The sequence below is a fragment of the Zeus faber genome, assembly GCF_960531495.2.
Source record: "Zeus faber genome assembly, chromosome: 2".
Taxonomy (NCBI): domain Eukaryota; kingdom Metazoa; phylum Chordata; class Actinopteri; order Zeiformes; family Zeidae; genus Zeus; species Zeus faber.
Genome location: NC_137189.1, coordinates 50,378,979 through 50,386,860, shown reverse-complemented (window position 1 = coordinate 50,386,860; position 7,882 = coordinate 50,378,979). Strand labels below are relative to the sequence as shown.

At 45.1% G+C, this 7,882-nt stretch overlaps 1 protein-coding gene across 1 annotated transcript in view; it reads left to right on the top strand.

Moving 5' to 3' along the window:
* slc16a10 (solute carrier family 16 member 10) overlaps nt 1–7,882 on the top strand; it is a gene marked incomplete at its 3' end in the record, with an annotated part of 37,549 nt that overhangs the window by 1,207 nt on the left and 28,460 nt on the right. The gene's annotated exons all lie outside the window — the stretch shown is intronic.

The following is a 7,882-nucleotide window of genomic DNA, read 5'->3' as shown; positions in this document are numbered from 1 at the left end:
AATAACGATAATAATAATAATAAAAATATAATAATGATAATAATAATACAATTGAATATTTTTTCATTTATTTTCCACTACATTGTAATACAACACACCGTCTTTGAACGATAATGTGCTTCACACTTTGAGAGCTGTAATGTCAAAAACAACTGAAAGTGTCAACAAACACAGAAATCGGTTTTGCTGTGTGAGTGTGTGGTGTGTGTGTGTATGTGTGTGTGTGTGTGTGGTGTGTGTGTGTGTGTGGTGTGAGTGTGGTGTGTGTGTGTGTGTGTGTGTGTGTGTGTGTGTGTGTGTGTGTGTGTGTGTGTGTGTGTGTGTGTGTGTGTGTGTGTGTGTGTGTGTGTGTGTGTGTGACACCTGAGCTGGTGCCTGGTTCCTGGGGTCGTGCTGCTGTGATCTGAACCACCTGTCACTGTGTTTTCTGTGTGTGAGGAGCATCTGGATGGAAAAGGCTCAGACTGAACAGACAGACAGATAGAATGACAGACAGACAGACAGACAGACAGACTGAACAGACAGACAGACAGACAGACAGATAGATAGATAGATAGATAGATAGACAGACAGATAGATAGACAGACAGACGGATAGATATAGATGGATGAATGATGGATGGATGGACGTTAAAGTATTAACTCCGAGACAGGAAATGGGGAGTGTACAAATGACCACATCACGACCTATTTTGTGAACAGCTGTTGTCCAGAACCCGCCGTGTGGCAGAGTTCAGACAGAGAGAGGAACGTCTTTAATTAGCATACATGCAAATGAGCTTCCTTCTCGTCCCTGTGAACACATGTCGCATTTCCTTGTTTTTAGTTTGTTTTTGTTGAAATCCTGGAAACATCCGTGTATTCTCCGTCTTGATGACACCAGTTGACTTTTCTCTTCTCTGGCCGCTTCCCCAAAATGTCGGGATGTCCAAAGCTAAAGTTCCTTTGGGTCCGTTTTGATTATACCAAATGGGATATGAGGATAATTCATCTCTTTCAAACACGTTTTTGGTAGAGGCTTCACATACTGTACATAGAGTACAGCATATCCAAGTTTCCCCTTAAAAAATAAGCTTTTTTTTTTCAAGCATTTTTCTAGCAGTATAATAATAATAATAATAATAATAATAATAAAAATAGTAAGTCTAATAATTATAATAGTAATAATAATAATAATAATATAATAATAATAAATATAGCTGCAGGCAGTAATACACAGGGTTCAGTTTAGTCGTTCTAGGTACGTATAACAGTTTTCTGCGTTCTGTGATACGCAGCACAAGTTATAAAAGTTACAAACACCTTGGACTAACGTCTGGAACAATCAACGTGCGCTGACGTCTGCATGTTGCTCTTCTGGCGTTTAGTTTAAATATCCCGAAGAACGTGTTTTAACAATGACCAGGGTCCCTGGATGACGCAGTGCAGACACAAAAGAAAAGGTCGGTTCCTCCGATGGTTCTCAGAACTTCCTGCCGTGCAAAAGCGTCTTCTTGGAACCACGTTCAGGGTTTTGCAAAACGCAGCACGGCTCACAGTTTTCCGAGTTTCCTTGAGACGCAGCGTCGGCTCAAGCTCTCCGTCTAAAGCTGCTTTTCCACATGAACTCCAGACGACGTCCAGGTCATCAGGTCTGGACGTCCCGCCCCTGAAATAACAACATCTGAACGTCTGAAACGTTCCGGTTCTGAGGAGATCTCAACCCTGTCTGTGTGTCCTGCCGTGCTCGTGTTTCAGAAAAACGCCCAGATTAATAGTATTATTTAATAATAATAATAGTATTATTGGTCGTGTACTGCCACGACACTTAATCAGCGGAGTTTTTATATGCAGTGAAAAGTTGTTAATTGCAATTAAATGTGTTATTACAGCTTTTCATATCATATGACAAAAATACCCCCCTCAAAAACATGATCTCTGGATAACCCTAAAATATACAGTATCTGCATAACAGAAAAATAGGCGAATCCAAAGTCATTATATTTGACAGAATGTGAAATAGGCGAAGGAAACGATCGCACATGAAGATCAACCAGATGGAACCAGTCGCTGCGTCCCGTGGAGAGTCGTTGAAATTCACACGTATGTGAAAGTTCAACGTCTGTTCCCTCCGATCTCAAGTGCAGCCGCAGGATCAGCGCTGTCACCGGAAACCCCCCCCCCCCCCGCCCGGCCCCCCCACCCCCCCCTCCCTCTCTGTCTCTCTCTCCCCCACACACACACACACACACACACACACACACACACACACACACACACACACACACACACACACACACACACACACACACACACACACACACACACACACACACACACACACACTATCGTTTCCCTCCTCCTGGACTCCTTCCCGGCGCTGCAGAGCGTGCACGTCGCCTCCACTCGTGCACCCGGTGACATCAGCGGCTCGGAATGAGCCGGGCTCGGTGTGAGGGGACGGCGGCTCCGCCGCACGTTTTAAACATTACTCCTGCAGCTCCTCCTGTCTCCTCCGTCGCTGCTCGTTCCTGTGGACGTAGTTGTGTTGTAATAACACTTGAGTCTCTCTCTCTCTCTCTCTCTCTCTCGCTCTCTCTCTCTCTCTCTCTCTCTCTCTCTCTCTCTCTCTCTCTCTCTCTCTCTCTCTCTCTCTCTCTCTCTCTCTCCTTCCCAAATCCACCCTCGCTCCGTCCCTTTTTCAAACATCTGCATCTCTTGGGTTTTGGACGGAGGTGGTGGCGTCATCACCGTAGGGTTTGGCTTTGCCTCACCCTGACCCCCACCCAATACTTTAAAGATGGATGATGGATGATGGGTGATAGATGGATGGGTATTGAATTGATGGATGGATGGATGGATGGATGGATCATTTGGTAGACGAAACAGGAGGAAGGAGCTGCTCCTCCGTTAGAGACAAACAGAGGAGGGTTGGTTAAAGGGTTAAAGAGGGAGAACAGAGTGTTGACTGTTCAGGGACATCACCTCCAGGGACACAACAAGCCAAGCTCAGTAACAAAACACAGCAGAAGGAACCAAACCAGCTCTTTATTTCCACTGTGTTTTTAAATGACAGGTCCTCCTCACTTAACAACGAGTTCTGTTCCTACAACCAGGCTCTTAAGCCAATTGGTCGATTGTTATTTCATGGTAAGGGGGCGTGGCTGGTATATATAGTGTAAATAGTATATATAGTGTATATAGTATATATAGTGTAAGTAGTATATAAAGTGTATATAGTATATATAGTATATATAGTGTAAATAGTATATATAGTGTATATAGTATATATAGTGTAAGTAGTATATAAAGTGTATATAGTATATATAGTATATATAGTGTAAATAGTATATATAGTGTATATAGTATATATAGTGTAAGTAGTATATAAAGTGTATATAGTATATATAGTATATATAGTGTATAAAGTGTATATACTGTATAAAGTATATACAGTTTATAGAGTGTATATAGTATATATAATGTAAATAGTATTTATAGTGTATATAGTATATATCGTATATATAGTGTAAATAGTATATATAGTGTATATAATGTAAATAGTATATAAAGTGTATATATTATATATAGTATATATATTGTGTATAAAGTGTATATAGTTTATAAAGTATATACAGTGTATATAGTATATATAGAGTATATAGGATAGTGTACATAGTATATATAGTATATAAAGGGTGATGAGATGCTTGGTATTGTACACAGTGTATAATACAGACTGGTCAGAGAGCTGGTCCTAAGTCTGAACGCTCGTTAAACAGATCGTTAAGTGCGGAGTACCTGTGTAAATATTATATATATATATATATATATATATATATATACATATAACTCGGTCATCAAGTGAGGAGTACCTGTATAGAAATAACCCAAATATTTCCACTCACGCAAGTACACGGTGCAGAGACATTGACATTTACACAATGAAATGAAAAATGCAACACGCGGAGAGTCCTTGAGCGTGTCCCCTGACTTCCTGTTTTTAGAGGAAGTGGAGTCGCTCGCCGGAGGAGAGCTCCCCAAACTCCTGGTAAACACCATCCTGACCGGTCCTCTGCGCTCCCCCGCCACGTCCCTGCCACGCGGGGTTGGCTCCAAACAGACTGGATCCCATGTCACCAGCTGTCTCGTTGGCTGATAAGTGCATAAGTTGGGTTCCATTTAGATGTCCAAATAGGGTGTATATTGGTAAAAAGACATACGTACAATAATATATTATAATATGATAATGATTTAAAAAATAAATAATGCATGTTTTGTGCGGCACCTTCCACCTCAAAGTGGTTGTGGTTGTACGTGAACGTCCCACTTCTCCACTTCGCCACCAGGTGAACAGTGGACGAAGGCGGCGCCGCAACGTCTCTCAGGACACGACCTCCGGTATCTGCATCGACACACTCTTTATCTCCTCCACCCACAGTTCCACCTCCGTCAACTGCTCCGCTCCGCCTCACGAGGGGCAAAGTCTGTTTTACTACCAGTAAAAATCTTAATTATTATTATTACTATTTGTACAGTATACCACCTTCCATACGCAACATACTCTCATTCTCATTCTTCTTCTTCTACTAATTGAAAAATGCAAAGAATAAAGTAGGTTAAAGGATATATTTCTGCTTAGAATCTGATCTTTGTGATCCAGGAACCGTGTTTGAAAAGCGTTAAAAACATTTTCTGGAGGTCAAAGTTGGGTCTTAATGTTGTGCTGATGAGGTTTGACACAGTCAGCTTGTGCTCCCTGCACCGTATCAACTATGGAAGGGGACAAGACGATTAAACAGCCAGTTGGTGGGGTCAGCTGCGGGTTCCCTCTTTCCTGGGAGTCGCGGGCGGGGCCCACGTTAGGAATTCAGACGTGTGTGTGAAGTGGAGCGGCAGGTAGGAAAGCCATCAGTCATGAGGCTCCGGCAGCGGAGCCCAGACACGTGTCCCAGCATGCCTTGCTTCCTGCTGGAGTTGTACGAAACGTGACTTTCAAACGTGTTGGCGTCCTCCATGCACAGCGCACGCCTTGGTCCTCCCTGCTGGGGGGAAAGTGCATTGTTGTCCCTTAACAAAATACAAAAGTGCTTTTAATGAGACGTGGACGGGAAGTTTAAATGTAAATAGAGTTGAGCGGCGTCATAAAAACCAAATCAAACTGGGGAGCAACGAGCTGCTTTGGGCCAATTTGAACGGTTCATACATCCATACGGAATTAAAAGCTCGCTCGGCCGTGGACTCGCAGCAGGGGCGCGGTCGCAGCCTCGGAACAACTCCCCTGGAAGTCCGTCTTTAATCGAATTACTCTGGTGCTTTCAGAGTCGCCTCTCTATTATTATTCAGGACGAAGAGGGAAGTCCGCCCCTCGCACCCCGGCCAAAGAACAACACAATTAAAAAGCACTTGGAGCCTGTTGACAAAGGGCAGATTAGCGGCTCATCTGGGGGTAGAAGCTGCGACAGGACGGGCAGACGGGCGGCCATGTTGGGGTGGTTTCAGCGGTGATCCGTGACCCGGTCTCGTCCCGGCTGCCTCTGGGTCAAAGGTTAAAGGAGGGAGGCACGTGTGCGCACTGATGGATCCTACAGCAGGAAAGGTCACCGGGAGCAATTAGGGGTTAAATGTCTCGCTCGGGGTCGCTGGAGCAAGCTAGGACGAGGAGCCGGGACTCGAACCGGCAGCCTTCGGATTACGAGACGACCCGTTCCACCTCCTGAGCTACACTTATCGCTCTGCTGACACATGAGCCTACATTAAAATGTGAATAGACATTATCAGTGAAGTAAATAAAAACTGGAGGTGTAAGTCTGTTCATATCTGAAAGACGTTTCCAACGTCACTGCCCTGCCGTACGTCATTTCACCAAGTCGTTGTTATTAAAGTCAAAATATCTCCCCAAATGTCCCAAACCTCGAAGTGACATCAAATATTAATGTAGCTGTTGGAGCTGTTGAAGAATGTTTCCTATGGTCTGGCAGCTTTACGATTAGCTGGAAGGAGATTTAAACAGCACGCTACGCTGGATTCCATGCGGGAGCTTTTTGACGCCAAGCACATTTCTGTCCCAGAGGGGCGTCTATAAGTTTCAAACCTGAGCTCTCTGCCTTCCCTTGGCCGGCTTCCACCTCCGGACGACCCCTGGCTGTGACCTCCGGGGCGAAGCCGGCGGAGCCCGCGCCTGGCCCTCCTCCTTCACGTGCTGAACTGAGATAATGACATCGTCAGCTGGACGGCAGACCTGGCAGCGTCACCTTTGTCCTTCCTTAATCTCCGACTCTGTTCTCTGTGATGACACGGTGGAAACTCTGATCGGACCCTGGCAACCTGTGATAGCATTTTAATATCCTAAATACTTCCAGGAGGCCGACAATGAGCGATCAATCACACAAAGGTAATAAATGATAGAAGACAGTCAGTATTTGCATAATGGGGGGCTGCTACAGTATACCTCCCCTCCGCCCTGATCCCTCCCAACCCTTACCGCACACAGCCCTGTCACGGCGGCAAACACAGTGAACGGCGCCCCGGGAAGGGGACGGGGACGTTCAACAACCAATAGCGTGTTATGATGTCGGGGTGGGGAGGTCCCACCCGCCAGCCTCCCTCCCCAAAAACCCCAACCGGATTTCACTCGCACCCCACCCCGGCTGACCGGCCTTTATACCTCAGCAACTGGTTCCCGGTTCCTCCCTGTGGAGGTAGAGCCAGATGGGGCTCCTGGTGGCCAGGGACCATAAAAGTCCTTCTCCCTGCAGGGAGTAACCAGTAACCAGCACAATCATAAAAGACCTTTGGAGCTTTCAGGCAGAAGGCTCAAAGTCCCCTGGCAGAGTGTTTTGATGGATCTGAGGTAACAAGGACTGGACGGAGAGTCACGTGAAAAACGAAGAGATTTTTTTTTTTTTACCATCTTATGACTGAATGTTTTTCCATTTGCCCCCAAAGGTTAGGAAGAAAAACACAAGTGTAGCTAAAGAGACGGGGGCGGTGACGGCTGCTTTGACTCCAGCGGTGAAACAGAGACGTATTGATGACAGCGAGCCGGGCTGAAGTGTTCAAAGGGAAAATATTTTATTAGTATCGGTGCTTGTGAGAGTGTGCAGCTCAGCTCAGCGCTCCAGGACTGGTTCTGTTTGGGCTTTCAGCTGTTGCTTCCATCAGCTGCCATCAGGGGGGCGTGGTCACCAGGCGGCATGGCCACGCCTCAAATGGAATCAATGACCCTGATGCAAAGGGGATTGCGCAAGATAGTCCAGTTGTTTGTGATCCCTTTCAAACATTAACAGGAAGAAGAAGGAGTATGATCCGCTCTGTTTAGCTGCATCTGTTTGTTGAAGAGTGAACTGAAGAGAAGAATCACCTTTTAGATCAACGCCACGCCCTGGAAAAGATTTGCACAACCCCTGGCTACGGCCGTTCCACAGCGTCCATCAACGTCACATATTGACACACACACACACACACACACACGTATATATATGTATGTATGTATATATATATGTATATATATATATATATATATAGACATATATACATATATTGACATATATACATATATATACATATTAACACCTGTGAAATCATAAACCAAGCAGTTAATTTAATACATTTCATCAAAAACCATGGATTCCGTCACCAGTTCCTGTTGGAGTAGAGGTAGAGGGTGGTAGAGTATAAGTAGAGTAGAAGCAGGGGAGTAGCAGGATGAAGTGTAGCGATAGAGTAGAGGGAGCCAAAGTAGAGGTAGAGTAGAAGGAGGTAGAGATAGAGGGAGCCAAAGTAGAGGTAGAGTAGAAGGAGGTAGAGATAGAGGGAGGTAAAGTAAAGGTAGAGTAGAAGGAGGTAGAGATAGAGGGGGTAAAGTAGAGGTAGAGTACAAGGGGGTAGAGATAGAGGGAGGT